Source organism: Miscanthus floridulus, chromosome 7 (assembly GCF_019320115.1).
Source record: "Miscanthus floridulus cultivar M001 chromosome 7, ASM1932011v1, whole genome shotgun sequence".
NCBI lineage: Eukaryota > Viridiplantae > Streptophyta > Magnoliopsida > Poales > Poaceae > Miscanthus > Miscanthus floridulus.
Genome location: NC_089586.1, coordinates 119,833,229 through 119,854,646, shown reverse-complemented (window position 1 = coordinate 119,854,646; position 21,418 = coordinate 119,833,229). Strand labels below are relative to the sequence as shown.

The window sequence follows — 21,418 nt, the reverse complement described above, 5'->3', positions numbered from 1 at the left end:
CGGAGAGACAGGGCCGTCAGATTCGTCGTAGGCTGTCTGTTGCCCAACATGACGTGACACGTGTCGGTTCGGCAGAAGGTCTGATGACTGATGCTTTCATGTACCGTGGCCGCTAATCTTTCGAGCTTCGATTGGAGTGAAATTTTCGTATTTTGATCTCTTTTGAAAACAATTTTTAGAAAAATACCAACGCCAAAACAATTTCTGAAAATAGACTATTTTTAGGCGTCTTAGCACATGACGCCGAGATATGAGGCTCGGCGTCGTGTCACGCCACGCCGAGGTTCTGCCACGTCACGGACGACCGGGGTCGTCGTCGCCACGTTGGCGCGTGGGTCCGAGACGTCGGCGTCGTGTCAGCCGACGCCAAGTACCCAACATCGGCGCAGTCGGACAGAGCGCCGAGCTCTGGCCCCATCCGAAGCGCGGCCCAGGCGGCCCAACAGAGAACGGTGGCCCAGAAGCTCGGCGTTGGGTCACTTAACGCCGAGCCTCCAAACCTCGGCGTGATCCGACTCAACGCCGAGGTCTGGACCCTTTAGGCCGCGCCGAGGCCCCTTCTTCTTCCTCCCTTCATTCTGAAACCGCCGGCCTCCCTCTCTTCCTCTTCACCCCCGCGCCGCCACCAAACCCTAACCCCCAAAATCGACCCCCGGTGCCACGATCTCGGCTCCCGAAGGTTCCTCGAGGTAATGGTCCCTCCCCTCCTCCATTCTATCCGCGTAGATGTGCTTACATTGTCCTTAATCATTTGGAATCAAGGTTGTTTGGTTATTTGGTATATTTGTGTTTGCATTTGCAAAATGTATGGCTTAGGATGATTGAGTGCATTGTTGTTTAACTGTTATATGTGATGAACATGTTAGGTTAGTTTGGTTTCTAGTTATTTTGGTCATTAGGGTTATTTGTTTATTGTAGGTGTCATTAGGGTTAGTTATTTGTTGGTCATTAGGGTTACTATGTATTTTATTAATTTGTTGGTCATTACATTTCAATTTGTTATGACTAGAAATGATTATGTTGTTGGGGTTGAAAAACGATGAAATGATATATTTTAGTTTCTACTTATTGGATTGAAATATATTCATATGTTACACTACTTGTTGTGTGATGGATGTAGATGGATAAATTAGTGAGGTTGCATCATGGAGGCCGTATTGTTAGGACAAGAGATGATAGTTTGGAATTTCTGGACATGTGTGAGGAGTTGTTGATTTTTTCTGAAACACCATCTTTGACCCAGTTAGTGGAGCGAGTGAAGGTTAAGTTAGGCTGGAATGAAGGAGACGTGCATGTTCAGTTTGAAGGTGTCATAGATGTTGGGTCGTCGAAGGGTCCTCGGATCAAGCGGTTGCTCAAAATTACAAACGAGTCTGAATGGAATGATTACAAGGCAGTTGTATTGGCCTCAGAAGTGCGATCTTTGGATTTAGTAGTAAGTAAGGAGTCCGGCTTAGGAAATGATAACTTCGAAGCATGGCCATCTTCCCCCGCTCACATAGGTTATGGTCCTTTGCCTGAAGAAGAAATACTTGTCACACAACTAGGCTACGGTGAAGATGAGGAAGAGAATCCGGTTGCCGATGGTGAGGGCAATCATGATAGTGATGAAGATGATGATGATTATGTAATTGTTGATGCAGAAGAAGGTTTGGACGACGCTAGCGGAGACTTTTCTATTGAGGATGAGCTTAGCGACGAAGATGATCTTAGTAGTGAAGAAGATTTTGGTGATGCTAGGGCTACGAACCGTTTTGACATGGAGATAGCTAGAGATGATGAGTCCTTCATAGAGGAGATAGCCGAAGACTCTGATGACGATCGCCCTGTTGGTCGTCTGAATTTAAGGGAAATAGAGATATTGTCTAGGGTCTTGCCTTGGAGAGATCCACTAGTTGGTGATTTCGAGGACCTTAGCCATGGTCATAGGGCAGTAGCTGATGGTGGGCAAAGTGATACAACTGTGCCTGATGTTAGCGGTTGCCTCATCATACGGAAGGGCATATTGTTTGCTACCATGGATGAGTTGAAATCATGGTTGCAAGAGTACTCCATTGTACACAACCGACCTTTTAGGGTCATCAATTCATTCAAGGAGAAGAGGTACACTGTTGCTTGTGAAGAACAACAGTGTGGTTGGAGAGTATGTGCTAGGAAGACGAAGGCAGGCAAATGGAAGATTACCTCAGTGAAGCAACCACATGTTTGTGCCACTGCTGAGGCAGAAGAGAACCATCTGCAGCTCAATTCTAGGTTCATTGCAAGGCAATTATGCCCCGTGGTGAAGCATATGCCAACCATTACGGTGTCTGCATTGGTTGAGATCATCTTCCAACGGTATAATTACTATGTCAAGTATGGGAAAGCATGGAGGGCAAAGCAGCGTGCACTGGAAATAATATTTGGAAATTGGGAAGAAGCTTATGAGCGCCTCCCTGTAATGTTGAACGCAATGAGGGCCGTAAATCCTGGGATGCACTTCGAGTATTTACCTAAGGAGGGTGAAACAAGGAATGGTAGCCAGGTATTTGGAAGGGCGTTTTGGGCGTTCGGGCAGAGCATCGAAGCATTCAAGCATTGCAGGCCCGTCGTCTCAATTGACGGGACCTTTCTTACAGGGAAATTTGAAGGCACAATGCTTATTTGTATTGGGACAGATGCAGAGGACCAGCTTGTGCCATTGGCCTTTGCGATTGTTCGGAAGGAGGACACGGATAGTTGGTGTTGATTTCTCAGGCTAGTAAGACAAGTGGTAATTGGTCTGGGACGTGATGTTTGTGTGATATCCGATAGGCATGCTGGCATTCTGAATGCCGTAGAACAAGAGATTCCTGGTTACGGCCAAATACATCACCGGTGGTGCACCAGACACCTTGCTCAGAATCTTATAAGGCGTGATCACACAAAGGACAACTTCAAATTATTTGAGGAGGTTTGCAGGCAGCAAGAGGTTCAATTATTCAAAGACAAGTTAGATGCCCTGAAGTTAGCCACAAATGTTGATGACAGGCAATTCTTGAGCGAGTTGATGGCGTCGAAGGATAAGTGGTCACTTGCATATGACACGGGTGGTTGGAGATGGGGCTTCATGACTAGTAACATGGCAGAGATGTTCAACAGCCTTCTAAGAGGTTGTCGTGGTCTGCCTGTGACTGCTATTGCCTCATTCACCTTCTACAAGTTGAATTCTTGGTTCGTTTCGAGGAAGAAGCATGCGAGGTCTCTATGGACAGCAGGCAAAGCTTGGCCACTTTTAGCATCTCAGGAACTAGCTTTCTCAAAAAAAAAGTCTAAACGACAGAAGGGTTCATGTTTCAATCCGATCAACCATGGATATGAGATTCTAGAGGGTGGCGGAACTAACATTGGTGGTGAAGACCGTGGTGCTCGAAAACATAAAGTAGTGATCAATGAGAACAAGTGTACGTGTGGAAAACTGATCATATACCATAGGCCTTGTTCCCACATGATTACAGCCTGTTGCCTTAGACGTGTTGACCCTGAGGTCCCTCCCCGTATGGCCACGGAGTTCTCTTTGAGGAACCTAATGAGCACCTGGAATCCTCAGTTCGAGCCATATCTTGACGAGAGTCAATGGCCTACTTATGATGGCCCCAAGTATGTGGCTGATCTTGGTTTACTCTAGAAGAGTAGAGGACCTAGGCGGCGGAAGCGGTTCAGGATGGACATGGACCGAGCCACGAAAGGTAGATCAACCACGAGTAAGGTTGGGAGACATTTTGTAGAGGACACCCAAAAGAGCCATTGCTCTGGTTGCCATAATGTGGCAGAACCGCCTAATTTAATGCCTCACAGGAGTGCTTGTCTTCCATTAGACACTAAGCACTCAGGGGAGAACACTAGATTACTCGGTTCCGTCGGACACACCCTAGGGGAGAACCCGAAAATCCACATTTTTGCCACCAGAATCACAAATGAGAGAATAAAGCTTACATCATTCGTAACCATTTCTTACATCACTTTTAATACAACATCAGAGTATAATATTTATTAATATAACAGCGGAATGAAATCATGTTATCAGAGTTATAAATAATTTAATTGAACAGCGGAATAGAAACATGTGAACAGAGTTACAGCGGAAATAAACATCTATTAATGACATGGTGAAGTATTGATATATATAGACTACGGCAACAGATTATGAAACTTTCATTTATAAAAGTATTTGGTGAGAGTTATAAATAACAACTACGATCGCAGCGTAAAGGAAATCCTCTCTGAGCCCACCAGGAGGAATCCACACACAAAGGTCAGCTCAAGCGTCCACCTGTTACCTGCAACAGGGGAAATAAAACCCTGAGTACTCAATTGTACTCAGCAAGACTTATCCGACAGGAGAAAAGAACAGACTCCAAGGATATGCAAGGCTATCTGGTTTGTGGGTTGCATTTGCAGAAAGCATTACTAAGCGTGCGTCCTTATATTCGATTTTTATTAAAGCCGCATTGGTTCATTAACTAACCATTCTATGTAAGCACCTGTGCTACTTTCAAGCAGGTGATAAGCAATCAGGTTTCCTTTGTCCATCTTCCATCTTTCATCTTTTAGTTCTTACTACGATGCTAAATCGTAGACAAGCCGTACCGGATAGCCCGGCGATTCGCGAATCAATGCCCCCAGCTGGGTACCCCGAAAACACACGCCCCGCTTGTACCCCGAGCACAAGCAGGACCAACCCATCACTCTCCTGTCCCGGGTGTCCAGGTCCCCGTCCAAACTGGGACTCCAAGCCCCCACCCCTGAGTCCTGGACTCAGTGCGGCGCAAGGACCTCCTCCACCAAAACAAAACCCTGACAGTCGGTCCGAAAAGAGCCGGATCCGCGACAAGAGAGCAACAAGCTTTCCAAGCGCCCATACACAAGTATGTGCTCGGGATAATAAGTCTGTGACCTGCCTAGAGTCATATGCATGATCGGTCCTTAATCGACCAGACAGGGAGAAACGGTGTAACCAAGCTATGACCCGCCTCCGCGGCGACACAACTTCTTACACCCACCAATACCCAAACCATATCCCTGCCCGGTCACCATTTTCATATTTTCCAAGTGATAGTAATCCACTAATATATTTCCTATCTCTCGCGAGTGACAGGCAATCACTCGACTTCTACCGGGGTCCTATAGCATAGCAATCTACACGATCCTGTCATACTAGTAAGACTCATAGGAATAAAGATGTATATGCAAGTGGGTTTCATTCAACTCCTTAAAACTTAATGCACAATTATAATTTAAACTGCAGAAAGTAGGGGTTATGCACCGGGGCTTGCCTGGGAAAAATATAATCAGAAGTTAGCTTTCCATCATGGTGACATGATCTCCAAAAGCACCATTCCTCCAGCAACTCCCGATGACTCCGTGATCCACCGACGTCCCTATTATGATATGCAATGTAATGCCATGCAAAGATATAATTAATTGACTGCAATCGTGACTCGTATAAATACGCTTTACGCCGCTCACGTTAACAAGCTAGATCTAACGACGACCATACTTAGGCTACATATCCATGTTGTAGAACAAGGCATTATTTCTCAACAATTCTTTTAGTTATATAAACCAACGGTGTTTCTCTATTCGCAATAGGACATTATTATTTATCTAGCAACCCATTATTCTAGAGCTACAAAATTATGGTGAGCGGCTAATATTGCTAGGAACCTACTGTAAAGATTTCAGATCTAATACTATTACCAATTTGTCACGAAAGTTCCTACAAGTTTATATTTTGCAATATTCAATATCTTAGATTAATTATATGGCTTCCAAAAATATCATCGAACTATGTGAACAAAATATACTAATAAGTAGGTCATGATTTTAGAAAACTAACAAAATCGGTTTTACCATTTTGGATCCCTATATTATTTAATATTGATTTTATAATTTAAACTAGAGACCAATATTTAGAAAGGCATTAAATTAACAGAACTAAAACAGAGCAACAAGGCCAGGCCTGGGCGGCCAACTCAGCCCGCAGGCGCGCGCGTGGCCCAACACAGCGCGGTGGCCCAGCAGCTGCGCGCGCGGCCCGTCAGCCAGGCGTGGCCCAGCGGTGCACGGCCCAGGAGCGCTGGCAACCGGCCGGCCCACTGTGCGGCAACGAGCGGCCCGGACACGGCGCCAACAGGCCGGCCCAGCAGCGACGGCATGCCAGCCAGCGCAGGCGAACGGCCTAGGCGGGCGGGGCGCGCGCGGCCCAGGTGCGGCGCAGAACGGTGCGGGCAGTCCAGCGCGAGTAGGCCCGGCCCACGAGGGGAAAACCTAGCGGTGGCGGCATCATTTTACAAAAACGCCCCGATGCTCCCATCTATTTCGTCTCCTACTGTTCACGTGAGTCACCGTGTCCACACCTAACCCCCCGAAAAACTTCTAATTATACGTTCTCACCTTCTCCTCTTCTCCCCTTCGATACAAAGCAGAGGAGCGGATCGGAACCGGCCGCCGACTCCGGCCAACGGGCCTCCAGCCGGGTGAGGACAAGTTGCACGGCCGCGCGGCGAGCAGACGTTCGGCTGCACCCACGCCAGGCCCTAGCTCGGCAGAGAGAGTGAGGCAGCACAGAGGGCCGGCGCGTGCTCGCGCGTGGTGTGGAAAAACCGACGACGGCGGTCGGTGCGGCGTGAGGCCACGGCGGTCGCTGCGATTGGGGGCGTGGCTGCTCGGCGACGGGGCAGCAGGGAGCTCCGACGCTGGAGGTGGAGCGGCACGAGGAAAAATCAGCGGCGCTAGCAGAGCGGCGAAGGAAGCGGCCATGGAGCATCGTGGTGGCGGCGGTCTCGGAGCGGACCGAGGAAGGGCGGTTGCACTGCTGCGGGTGGAAGAAAAATAGCGACTCTCTAGGACGCGGTGGCTGTGGTTCGGCCGGCGCTGCGGCACGGCATCGAGGAGCCACGGGTCCAACACGGGACCGAGGACGCGGCGCAGCCAGGCGGATGCGAGCGAACCGATGAGGCGTTGCGGCTGCGGTCCGGCATGGCTCGCGGGTGGCTCCGGGACGGCGCGGGTCTCGGCGGTGCAGCAGATGCCGCGGCGGCTCGGCGCGCAGCCATGGTGGCTCGGTTGCGCCTGCGCGCGTGGGTAGAAAGGAGAGGACACGTAGGTGCAGCGGCTCTGGCGTCGGTGGTTGGCCACGACGACGCTGCGGCCCGGTCCAGCGCGGGACCACGGCGGTGCTCTAGGCTTGGCGGCTGCGGGCGCACGGCAACGGGACGAGCAACGCTCTGCGGGACCATGGTCCACCACGGAGGCCCGGCGTGCGACCCTGGGCGCACCTGCGTGCGACGGTGGCGGGAACCGAGGAGGGCGTCGGCGACTGCGGTAGCACCGGCAGCGAGGTGTGCCATGGCGACGCAGGGAGGAAAGGGGGAGACGCGTGGGGGCAGCAGGGAGTGAGGTGGAGGCGCTCGCGCGGCCGGGGAGATAGGGCGACGGTGGCGTGGCAGTAGCGTAGAAAAAGAAGGAAAAAGCAACGCCAAGGAGGCAATGTCGTACGCGAACGCATGACAGACAATCAAGGCAGACACGACAATCTACGGAGACACGGAAGGCAGACGTGAGAGAGGGAGACATCACCTTCATCGGCGCGATGCGGGACAGAACCACGTGCAGGCAGTGCCCGGCAGCAGCAGCTTGACCTTGGTACCGAGACGACAGCAGCGCAGGCTTCAAGGACAATCAAAGGCAGACAGAGACACTGAATGATGCGACGGAGCAGCCAGAGCAAAGCAGGCCACGAAGCAAGGAAACAGAGCGGACAGCGACTCAGCAAATCCCATTAAGGCGCTCCGAACAAAGTCATGCGAAAGTAGGCACACGTGGCTTACTACGCGTCTAGTACAACCGCAATGCCAATCAGAGAAGGGACACGCGGGGCAGGCAAACATAATCAGAGACAGAGGCAGCGCGATAAGGTTAGCAGTTAGATGGGACAACGAAGGCAGTGGTTACTCGGCGCTGCACGGCAGAGCGAGGACACGACGTGATTTAACTTAAGCGTTTAATTGAGTCCACAAAACTAAAGCACACCGGACTCGCTTATCGCCTCGAGTACGTTTTAAATAAATAAATAAATAAAAAACGAGAAAACTTGATTCAAAAATTTTCTTAGGCCTAAATTGCAGTGCTAAACGAGATCGTAACACCGGGGTGTTACAACCAACCCCCCTTAAAAAGGATCTCGTCCTGAGATTCGAAACTGGAACCATAAAAGGGGAAACACGATTACATTCCGTAGACCAGGGACTACACGAAAGATTACACGACTTCGAATTCTAAACCACACGGGGATCTAGGGATACATGGTTAAGAGAAACTTGATACAACCAAGACCTACTCCCAAAGTCGGGATAGATGAGGGCAATGGAGAAACAACAGTAAGATGATTATCCAAAACATGGCGTAGCACCAACAGATCCAGAAACAGTCGACGGAGAAGTAAAACATCGTGAATCCTAAGATTGACTACCCAAAAAGGGAAATTGAACTTCTTCGACGAATCGGATCCTTCCTTCTTCTCAGATCACACTATCACCTCAGACTGCCGAACCTAGCTTCACAACGACAACTAAATTTCGTAGCTCTGCTGGGAATGCGAGAGGAATGGGAATGAAGAAGAAGAGCAAGGACCAAGGGTATTTATAGAGGCGAACGGAGAGGGAAAAACAACACACCGACGGCGGATGCAGCGGGGATGGGATACACAGACAGTGCATGCTGTGGAGATAAGTCGGAGACATGGTGCGCTTCCTGCACGAGCGGTAGAGGAGGAAATAAAGGAGAGGAGAGGGAGTCCGCTCGACGAGGCAGGCGTGCGGGCGACCATGTTCACAAAAGAAGAAAAGAGGGAGGAGAAGGGGGGGTCCGGTACGGTGAACAACGGCGCGGGGTAGAGAGCCGACCGGATGCTGGGAAAGGAGAAGTGCACAGTGCACAAAGACAGCGAGCACTGCACGATGTCGCGGTCACGCGAAAGCGGGACGATAATGGACCCGACATTGACGGCATTCGCAGGGCACGCAGCGAAGTAACCCGGCATGCGTAGCACGGTCAACTAAGCACATGGCTTGGGACAAAACGTCCACTCTGACTTTTGCAACTACTCCCGACTATCCACTGCTGACCTTCCTTGACCACATCCGTCTTTTCTGTAAACCCAGATCATGTCATACTTCCTTTCTCCAAACCATCTCCTTTTTACCTTGAAAGACACTTTTGCATCCCCATTATGGATTTCCCATTTGAACACCCGAACATTTTCAAGGAGAAAACTTTAAAACAAAACAGTACGGCAGTGTAACTTGGTAAAGGTACTTGGTTAACAACCTCGATACCAGTGCGTGCCAAGCAGCGTCACATGTGGCAGCTATTCCACATGGAGCCCTCGGTTTCGTCGCGGCACCATAAGCTTTTAACCAGGCAACTATTACCAACTTACACGCCCAGAAGGCAGTGGGGTCATAGACCACAGAGTAAGGGGTATCGCAAGGGAAAAATTCAACAACAAAGGTTTCCCTCCACAACAAGGGACAAGGAATTTTAAATCCAACGACGGATTTGGTTTAAAAAGATTCAAGTATTCTGTTGGGACATCCACAATTAGTCGCTACAGTGTCCAATAACATCCAATCACGGCTGACCTGCTTGGCATCTGAATGCCAACTTCTCTTGTAACTCACTTATCATCGCCCTTGAAAACTTAGAGCAAGCCTAACAAGACTTTAAAGTAAATGAACGCAATAAACACAGCGAAATAATAAAAATGCATGTTCCAACGATCTTACACGGGTACAACGTACAGGCATTCAGGCTCCTATTCCCGACACAGCATTCACCTACGATCGAACGATCTCAACAACTCCGAAGGACGAACAGCAGACAAGAGTACAATACTGGGGAATAGTGATGAAAAACACTACTACTACTACGGGCACAACGTCCCAAGGCAACTAGTCTACATCCTCGCGGGGCAATGGTTGAGTGAGAGGAACCAAGGGCTCTTCATCTGACACCTCCGAGGGTGGAGGTGCGGGCGGTGCTATAACACCAGTTCTTCTTCTTTCTGGCGGGTGGAGAGGGATCCCTTCCAAGATCGGGGCATCCTGCCTTCCATCAACCAGCGACCTCCGCCTGGCCCTAGTGAACAGATAGGCCTCACCCAGCTGATGGACATGCCGATCTTCAGCCTCCTTCAGAGATTCCTCCATGGTGGCCTCTCGGCTCTCAGCAGCTGCAGCGCTGGCATGCGCTTCGGCGAGCTGCACCTGGAGCATCCGGTTGAAGACCTCGGCTTCCTCGGCGCGCCGAAGGCACGCCCTTAGCTCCAAGGCTTGACGGTCGTACTGCTCATCCAGAGCGAGCAGGTACGTGGTCAAGTGCACCATAGTGGGACTGTCTTCTTGCACATCCCGCCCTTGCAAAGCCTCCATGCGAGCCCTCCATGCCCGCCGGTTCCTATCCAAAGGTGGAAAGAACCGCATGGGAGTACGGGCAATGGGCTCCTCATAAATCTGGCAGAGGTACCGTAAGGCTTTGCGGGCCACAACCTGGTAGGTGTCGGTGAAGCTAAACCCGGTTGCGGTCACACTCCAGGCTTCGGTGAGGTCGGGGAACTCTTCACTCTTCCCGATGTAGACGGTAACCTCACACCGCTCAGTGCCATGCTCCTCATACTCACGGCCCTCATACTCGGGGCGATCATTGACTCCGAGCCTTTGCAGGGTGGCATGTAGGATTTTGGGAAACCCCTCAACATTCAGGCAGTAGGTGCTAACCCAGGCTCCTGCCATCTCGGGCGGTGGTTGCAAGGAAGGCTGAGTGAAAAGCTGGCTCAAAGGAGAAGCTAAGCGAGCTAAAGTGCGCTGAGTGGTGGTACCAATGGCTAAGCCAGGCTCTACTTATAAAGGCGGAGCGTTCAGTGGTCCTGGCGCGGTGCACCAGGGTTCCCGCGCGATATCACTACGGCGGATCGACCAAATTCCACGAGTTCGAGGCGAGCGACGTGCGATGCCATTACTGACTAGTACGGCTGCAGGGTAAGGGTCCGACAAGAGCGCAGAAAGGGGTATGGGGAGACATGGGTCACGACCGGCGTGAACCACGGGCGAACGCGAAACACGAAGCCACAGTTCAGACCTAACTCTAGAACAGGACAAGTTAGTCATGCACAATACGACATGCGTGACACCTATGGATGGCGTATCTGCAAGTAATACGAGTACTACAATGCATAGGCAAGATATGCATGAATGCACGTCCTATACGTCCTTTCACTGTTACCACATATAGGGCAACCGTTCTCAAAGTTTTGGCACATCGTTCTCTCCCTGTAACTAGCCAATACTATCGGACTATGCTCGAGTCAGTGTACCTGCAGAAACTTGATTAACCCTATTTAAGTCAGCTGAGTGCCATCTATCCTGGATACATAACCATAGTAATAGGGCTACTTATATAACTTCGCATATAAACGCCCTAACTTTTTGCAACAATGGGTTGTCAAATTTTTGTTTAGAAAAGGTTTTCGAAGCTTTATTTGCTCATTTGTGCTCTGATACCACCTGTGGTAGAACCGCCTAATTTAATGCCTCACAGGAGTGCTTGTCTTCCATTAGACACTAAGCACTCAGGGGAGAACACTAGATTACTCGGTTCCGTCGGACACACCCTAGGGGAGAACCCGAAAATCCACATTTTTGCCACCAGAATCACAAATGAGAGAATAAAGCTTACATCATTCGTAACCATTTCTTACATCACTTTTAATACAACATCAGAGTATAATATTTATTAATATAACAGCGGAATGAAATCATGTTATCAGAGTTATAAATAATTTAATTGAACAGCGGAATAGAAACATGTGAACAGAGTTACAGCGGAAATAAACATCTATTAATGACATGGTGAAGTATTGATATATATAGACTACGGCAACAGATTATGAAACTTTCATTTATAAAAGTATTTGGTGAGAGTTATAAATAACAACTACGATCGCAGCGTAAAGGAAATCCTCTCTGAGCCCACCAGGAGGAATCCACACACAAAGGTCAGCTCAAGCGTCCACCTGTTACCTGCAACAGGGGAAATAAAACCCTGAGTACTCAATTGTACTCAGCAAGACTTATCCGACAGGAGAAAAGAACAGACTCCAAGGATATGCAAGGCTATCTGGTTTGTGGGTTGCATTTGCAGAAAGCATTACTAAGCGTGCGTCCTTATATTCGATTTTTATTAAAGCCGCATTGGTTCATTAACTAACCATTCTATGTAAGCACCTGTGCTACTTTCAAGCAGGTGATAAGCAATCAGGTTTCCTTTGTCCATCTTCCATCTTTCATCTTTTAGTTCTTACTACGATGCTAAACCGTAGACAAGCCGTACCGGATAGCCCGGCGATTCGCGAATCAATGCCCCCAGCTGGGTACCCCGAAAACACACGCCCCGCTTGTACCCCGGGCACAAGCAGGACCAACCCATCACTCTCCTATCCCGGGTGTCCAGGTCCCCGTCCAAACTGGGACTCCAAGCCCCCACCCCTGAGTCCCGGACTCAGTGCGGCGCAAGGACCTCCTCCACCAAAACAAAACCCTGACAGTCGGTCCGGAAAGAGCCGGATCTGCGACAAGAGAGCAACAAGCTTTCCAAGCGCCCATACACAAGTATGTGCTCGGGATAATAAGTCTGTGACCTGCCTAGAGTCATATGCACGATCGGTCCTTAATCGACCAGACAGGGAGAAACGGTGTAACCAAGCTATGACCCGCCTCCGCGGCGACACAACTTCTTACACCCACCAATACCCAAACCATATCCCTGCCCGGTCACCATTTTCATATTTTCCAAGTGATAGTAATCCACTAATATATTTCCTATCTCTCGCGAGTGACAGGCAATCACTCGACTTCTACCGGGGTCCTATAGCATAGCAATCTACACGATCCTGTCATACTAGTAAGACTCATAGGAATAAAGATGTATATGCAAGTGGGTTTCATTCAACTCCTTAAAACTTAATGCACAATTATAATTTAAACTACAGAAAGTAGGGGTTATGCACCGGGGCTTGCCTGGGAAAAATATAATCAGAAGTTAGCTTTCCATCATGGTGACATGATCTCCAAAAGCACCATTCCTCCAGCAACTCCCGACGACTCTGTGATCCACCGACGTCCCTATTATGATATGCAATGTAATGCCATGCAAAGATATAATTAATTGACTGCAATCGTGACTCGTATAAATACGCTTTACGCCGCTCACGTTAACAAGCTAGATCTAACGACGACCATACTTAGGCTACATATCCATGTTGTAGAACAAGGCATTATTTCTCAACAATTCTTTTAGTTATATAAACCAACGGTGTTTCTCTATTCGCAATAGGACATTATTATTTATCTAGCAACCCATTATTCTAGAGCTACAAAATTATGGTGAGCGGCTAATATTGCTAGGAACCTACTGTAAAGATTTCAGATCTAATACTATTACCAATTTGTCACGAAAGTTCCTACAAGTTTATATTTTGCAATATTCAATATCTTAGATTAATTATATGGCTTCCAAAAATATCATCGAACTATGTGAACAAAATATACTAATAAGTAGGTCATGATTTTAGAAAACTAACAAAATCGGTTTTACCATTTTGGATCCCTATATTATTTAATATTGATTTTATAATTTAAACTAGAGACCAATATTTAGAAAGGCATTAAATTAACAGAACTAAAACAGAGCAACAAGGCCAGGCCTGGGCGGCCAACTCAGCCCGCAGGCGCGCGCGTGGCCCAACACAGCACGGTGGCCCAGCAGCTGCGCGCGCGGCCCGTCAGCCAGGCGTGGCCCAGCGGTGCACGGCCCAGGAGCGCTGGCAACCGGCCGGCCCACCGTGCGGCAACGAGCGGCCCGGACACGGCGCCAACAGGCCGGCCCAGCAGCGACGGCATGCCAGCCAGCGCAGGCGAACGGCCTAGGCGGGCGGGGCGCGCGCGGCCCAGGCGCGACGCAGAACGGTGCGGGCAGTCCAGCGCGAGTAGGCCCGGCCCACGAGGGGAAAACCTAGCGGTGGCGGCATCATTTTACAAAAACGCCCCGATGCTCCCATCTATTTCGTCTCCTACTGTTCACGTGAGTCACCGTGTCCACACCTAACCCCCCGAAAAACTTCTAATTATACGTTCTCACCTTCTCCTCTTCTCCCCTTCGATACAAAGCAGAGGAGCGGATCGGAACCGGCCGCCGACTCCGGCCAACGGGCCTCCAGCCGGGTGAGGACAAGTTGCACGGCCGCGCGGCGAGCAGACGTTCGGCTGCACCCACGCCAGGCCCTAGCTCGGCAGAGAGAGTGAGGCAGCACAGAGGGCCGGCGCGTGCTCACGCGTGGTGTGGAAAAACCGACGACGGCGGTCGGTGCGGCGTGAGGCCACGGCGGTCGCTGCGATTGGGGGCGCGGCTGCTCGGCGACGGGGCAGCAGGGAGCTCCGATGCTGGAGGTGGAGCGGCACGAGGAAAAATCAGCGGCGCTAGCAGAGCGGCGAAGGAAGCGGCCATGGAGCATCGTGGTGGCGGCGGTCTCGGAGCGGACCGAGGAAGGGCGGCTGCGCTGCTGTGGGTGGAAGAAAAACAGCGACTCTCCAGGATGTGGTGGCTGTGGTTCGGCCGGCGCTGCGGCACGGCGTCGAGGAGCCACGGGTCCAACGCGGGACCGGGGACGCGGCGCAGCCAGGCGGATGCGAGCGAACCGATGAGGCGTTGCGGCTGCGGTCCGGCATGGCTCGCGGGTGGCTCCGGGACGGCGCGGGTCCCGGCGGTGCAGCAGATGCCGCGGCGGCTCGGCGCGCAGCCATGGTGGCTCGGTTGCGCCTGCGCGCGTGGGTAGAAAGGAGAGGACACGTAGGTGCAGCGGCTCTGGCGTCGGTGGTTGGCCACGACGACGCTGCGGCCCGGTCCAGCGCGGGACCGCGGCGGTGCTCCAGGCTTGGCGGCTGCGGGCACACGGCAACGGGACGAGCAACGCTCTGCGGGACCACGGTCCACCACGGAGGCCCGGCGTGCGACCCTGGGCGCACCTGCGTGCGATGGTGGCGGGAACCGAGGAGGGCGTCGGCGACTGCGGTAGCACCGGCAGCGAGGTGTGCCATGGCGACGCAGGGAGGAAAGGGGGAGACGCGTGGGGGCAGCAGGGAGTGAGGTGGAGGCGCTCGCGCGGCCGGGGAGATAGGGCGACGGTGGCGTGGCAGTAGCGTAGAAAAAGAAGGAAAAAGCAACGCCAAGGAGGCAATGTCGTACGCGAACGCATGACAGACAATCAAGGCAGACACGACAATCTACGGAGACACGGAAGGCAGACGTGAGAGAGGGAGACATCACCTTCATCGGCGCGATGCGGGACAGAACCACGTGCAGGCAGTGCCCGGCAGCAGCAGCTTGACCTTGGTACCGAGACGACAGCAGCGCAGGCTTCAAGGACAATCAAAGGCAGACAGAGACACTGAATGATGCGACGGAGCAGCCAGAGCAAAGCAGGCCACGAAGCAAGGAAACAGAGCGGACAGCGACTCGGCAAATCCCATTAAGGCGCTCCGAACAAAGTCATGCGAAAGTAGGCACACGTGGCTTACTACGCGTCTAGTACAACCGCAATGCCAATCAGAGAAGGGACACGCGGGGCAGGCAAACATAATCAGAGACAGAGGCAGCGCGATAAGGTTAGCAGTTAGATGGGACAACGAAGGCAGTGGTTACTCGGCGCTGCACGGCAGAGCGAGGACACGACGTGATTTAACTTAAGCGTTTAATTGAGTCCACAAAACTAAAGCACACCGGACTCGCTTATCGCCTCGAGTACGTTTTAAATAAATAAATAAATAAAAAACGAGAAAACTTGATTCAAAAATTTTCTTAGGCCTAAATTGCAGTGCTAAACGAGATCGTAACACCGGGGTGTTACACATAAGCCGGGCCACAATAAGAGAAAATGTCTTGAACTACTTAGCCAACAGGTATCCATCAAGCTAGCTACTAGAATTGCTTTGTGTAATGGTACATTGGTTTACTTTTGTTTTTTTTATTTTTATGTTACTTCGTACCACATACACATGCTTTAACTTACACTAATGGTTTGTCATTGCTTATGTTGCAGGATGGATCGGTTCCCCCTTCTTGATCCAAGGTTCGATGAGCACCACCGGGCTCGGAGGATCGAGAACGGAGAGGTATATTCAACAATTCGTATGAAAACACTGCATTGTTCATGTTTTGCTCTATAGTCCATGCTCTTTATAAAGTGACATGCACTAATACTTTTTCATGCTTGTTTTTTTTGTAGGTTTTGAATGTGCTGAGGCCAATGACACATGAGGCCTCTACGACCATGGTCTACGACGAGAGGTACACGCCCCTCCTGAAGGTGGCGAACCTTGCTACCGTTGCTCGTGTTTGTCGTCGAGGCACGCCACCTTTCAACCCAGCGGCGCTGACGGCGTTGATAGATCGGTGGCGTCCGGAGACACACAGCTTTCACCTACCATGCGGGGAGATGACGGTCACTCTCGAGGACGTTGCCATGATCCTTGGAGTCAAAATCCGAGGATTCCCAGTGACAGGAGACACGGAGTCTGAAGGATGGCAGCAGCGGGTTGAGCACTTCTTAGGACGGCCCCTAGCGGCAGTTGAGGCTGGCAAGAAACGGCGCAGCAGTGGGGTGTCCCTGAGGTGGCTTCGTCAGCAGTTTCGGGAGTGCCCACCCAACGTAGACGCCGAGACCGTGACATACTACTGTCGGGCCTATGTCCTCCACATGTTAGGTACGGTTCTCTTCCCTGACGGCACTGGAGACACGGCGTCCTGGATGTACATTCCGTGCCTTTTGAACTGGGAGGATGCCGGCAATAGGAGTTGGGGCTCGGCTATACTTGCCTTCCTGTACCGTCAGCTTTGTGAGGCTTGCCGCCGTCCTGGAGGCTCGCATGCTACAATGTCAGGCTGCATCACACTGTTGCAGGTAATAAAGCAAAGTTGTACAAGTTACCACTACAATTCAATGTATTTTCTTAACAAAAGTGATTAACATTCATGTTTCCACTCTTTTTTTGCAGATTTGGATGTGGGAGAGGCTTCCAGTTGGGAGACCGCATCAGCTTGATCCCCCACAACCTTGGTTTCCTCAAGGAGACGCAGTTGTCGCCCCTACCGTGGCACACCTCTACGAGCGAGCCCATGGAACATACCACGTGTCACGCCACGCGTACATCAGCTTCACCAACGAGCTGGACACCCTTTTGCCACAGCATGTAAGTTTCCCACCCTGTTGCCCTAATCGAGGATATATGCACAAATTGAGCGTCGACTAATTGATGACGACGTTGTGTACAGGTTCAATGGAGCCCATATCGGCGGAGGCAAGTAACGGATCTCAACTTGAGCGCCTTGTGCATGGCAGACGAGGACGTCTGGACGATGAGGACCCCCCTTATTTGTTTCTATGCAGTTGAGTACCATCTCCCTCACCATGTAGCACGGCAGTTTGGTAGGCTGCAGCCTTCTCCGCCCGATGATTTCTCCACCGGTTGGCAGCTCCACAAGTACGTAACATACAATATTTTGTTCGTTTCACATGAAAGAATCATTGAGTAGGCCTTCATATTGCCGATTTGGTGTAAAATTTGCAGGTTCAACAGACAAAAAAATAAGAAGATCACCAACTGGCAGCTGGAGCACCATCGCTACATTGATGAGTGGATGTTGATGGAGCAGAACAACATGGGCATCCACGCCGTCCATCGTGACAAGGCATTCCATGATTACCTTGTTTGGTTTGGTCAACGAACAAGGCTTCAATTGAGGCCCGCTTGGATGGAGCAAGACATTGCTGACATTGCGAGCGAGGATGAGGGCAACAACCCATATGGCCAAGCTACCCGAGAAGGCAGGCAAGTTGAGATCGCCCCTGCGTTAGCCAGAGCTGTAAGTGATACAACTATTTCAATCTCTGAGGTCTTTACTGTGATAGAGACATAAATTATTGTTTTTGTTGCATAGAGCATGGAGATAATGAGGACAGTGGCCGACCAAGGAAGGGCATTGATGATTCCTGTGGGCGATCCTGATGAGGCCTCCATGTTACGACAACACATTCAGGTAGTCTTCTCTCATTCAGTTGATGTTACATCTTTATATAGTTTTGCGACCAACCCCACTTACTAATAGTGCTTTCAAAATGCAGCGTGCCATGCATCGCCTACGAAAGGTAGCTGCACGCCTAGGATGTAGACGTTCCCCGGATGTGGCAGTCCCACAACAGCTTGGTGCTGGACCTTCTACTGCAGAGGGTGGTCAAGGACATGGTCATTATGATGATGAAGTTGATGAAGGACAGGGAGAGTATGATCATGAGTATGATGAGATTGGCATGTCCCAGCTTGGAGATGCACCCCAAGGAACTCAAGGCCCCTCCGGTTCTGGACGTCCACATAGGACGCTTAGACCAGTGGACAGGTACACTCCAGGTACCTATCCGTTTGGGAGGGGAAAGCGTTACGCTCGCCGTCCACGTTAAGGTAGAAGGAGCGATAAAAGATCCAAAGACTTCATATGCTTTATTTTGTGCATGGACTATGTATGCATTGGACCTTGTACTATGTTTTGGACTATGTTTGTTGATTGATGAAACATGTATGGACTATGTTGGATGTTGAATGTGTTGGACTATGTTGGATGCTTAATGTGTTGGACCTTTTGTATGTACGGATGTTGAATGAATATGTCTGTCGGTGTGGTCATGTGTTATGTGAATGTGTGGAACGTCGCCATGTTTCATGTTTCCAGCTATTAAGGGCCTCCGTCGCAACTCACAAGGAACAGGGGTGTCATCATCCCCATCCTTCATGTTACGATCAACCTCTGTTGGATCCACGGTGACATGTTAGGAGAGTCGGGGAGCTAGCGAAGGGGACGCAAAGGGGACGAAGCACGCAAAGAAGATCCACGGTGACATGTTAGGAGAGTCGGGGAGCTAGCGAAGGGGACGCAAAGGGGACGAAGCACGCAAAGAAGAGATGATATATTGGTGAACCTAGGGGCTCGGCGTTTAGTCATTTGACGCCGACCCCTGGTACGTATTGGAAAGCAATTCACTGAAGCGCCGAGGTGTCGAAGCTCGGCGTTTAGTGATTTCACGCCGACCCCTGGTGCTTCCTGGAAACCCTTGCATCGAAGCACCGAGGTGCCCAAGCTCGGTGTGTTATGACTAAGCGCCGAGGTTCGGCCCAAACCGGGCCACGGCCGTTTCCAAACCCTAGGGTTGGCGTGGGCCGCCTCGACGCCGAGCCTCAGCCCAACTCGCAGAAAGCCGAGCCAAACCCTAGGGTCGGCGTGGGACGACTCAACGCCAAGCCTCAGCCCACCACACGGCGCCAAACCCTAGGTCGGCGTGCCCTAGGGTCGGCGTGGGCCGACTCAATGCCGAGCCTCAGCCCACCTCACACACGGCCGCCAAACCCTAGGGTCGGCGTGGGCTGACTCCCTCAGCCCACCTCACACACCCCAAACCCTAGGGGAGCCTCAGCTCAACACGTAAATGCCGACCCAAACCATTTGGTATATGTTGCGATCCTATTTGCATGATTCAAATGAAAAATCTTTCTCAACGATTCCTCTTCGACTAACACGAGTTATACTAATAAGAGTAGACAAGTTATATTTATGTTTGTATATTTGTTCCTGCAGGAAAAACCGATTGTTGGTTCGATTTCAATCCCCTATTTTTAGGGAGACTCAAATCTTTTTATTCAGTTTGGGAATCAACCATAGTACATGAAACTTAGAGGTAGGTAAACTGCAATTTATGAAATAGCGGAGGCACAACGATTACACTCACATCAAAAGTAACAATGGCATGTCGCAAACTAAACCTAGCATGTCTTAGGGGATTGAAAGAAACAAGTGATACAGACATTACAAAGGGAACACACTCAAATAAAAACTAACAATGGCATGTTGCAAACTAAACCTAGCATGGCTTACGAGATTGAAAAGAACAACTCATACAAGCATTCCACATTCGGATTGACTAACAAATGTTGGTCCTAATAATGCTCCCACATATTGAACTGAGTTGCGCCTTCCCCATAGTATGATCCAGTTGACAGAGGCGGTGGCGGTGGAGAAGGAGGTCCGTCCTTCTTATGGTTCGTGCACTCGCAGTACGGATTATTGCATAGTGCCTCCTCTGCATCATTGCTGTTGTCGTCGTCCGACTTGTCCCTGTTACCACTTCCAGGGCCATACTCTAGGTCAAAGATGCGTCCCTGTAGATATGTGATGTACTGTTGATGGGGATAGATAGGAGGAGGGTCGACCCATCTAGTGAAGCCACAGTTATCTGGACAGCTTGAATCCTGAAAACCCATCTACCAATAAGTACTACTAGAAACTACATGCAAATCTTAAAAAGGAGAGAGTTCAAAGGCAATACAAATCCTTGCGGGCATCTGAAGAAACGACGGCCTCCACCGTCACAGTCGTTGTACATCTGCACAACGCAATCCAAACCGTGGCGGCATTTTGGCCAATCTTCAATGCGCTTATCGTATGATCTAAGAGGTCTCTCACGGGTGAAGTCACTCTTCCTCTCCAAAGGAAATTCCTCTATTGCTTCTTCAAAAGAATCAGGACCCAGAGAACCCTTCCACACAATCGGAGGTCCCTTCCTCACCCCCTTTCCTCTCCCTCCACCTAAACCCTTTCCACTCGAGGAACCTCCGCTCGACATTTGCTAAAACTAAACCAGAAAACAAGTTGTGTGGATGTGGAGCAAGACATGGAGCACTATATATAGATATGAAGGCAGGTTCACCATGAATGCTACATGACAAAAAACATGTGTGCCTACTCATTTATTGAATCTGAAAAGGCTAGATGCTTCATCTGAAAAGCCTACAACCATGACTGGTCATTTCATCTGAAAAGGCTACACCTGTGTTTTGTCACTATATCTTAATGCAGTACATCACTCTGATATTAATTCATTGCGTCTACAGATACAACAGTAAACGAATCTAGGCTTTTCAGTGAGTTTTCAAATAGACTAGTACCCCTTTCAGTGACTGCAACAGTACTTGTAGCCCTTTCAGTGACTGCAACAACACAAGTAGTCTTTTCAGTTATACAAACAGTACCACTACAGTCTTCGGATAGTTAACGAAGCACATGGCATAAGACCATCTGAAATAAAATCATAGTGCATTACAACATAATAAAAAAATTCCAGGGAATAAGTTCATCTGAAATAAAAGCAGAGTGCATTACAACATAGTAAAAAAAGTCCAGGGCTACACGACATCGCTCGTGAATGAACCAAATACCTACTGAGTGCAACGAGGCCACTTTC

The 21,418-nt window shown here is 50.1% G+C and overlaps 1 long non-coding RNA gene across 1 annotated transcript; it reads left to right on the top strand.

The window, feature by feature from the left end:
• The first annotated feature begins 473 nt into the window (after positions 1–473).
• LOC136464487 (uncharacterized) lies at positions 474–16,674 on the top strand. The gene is made up of 3 exons (XR_010761193.1): positions 474–689; positions 16,172–16,244; positions 16,358–16,674. It is a non-coding gene; the product is annotated as an uncharacterized lncRNA (long non-coding RNA).
• Positions 16,675–21,418: the final 4,744 nt, after the last annotated feature.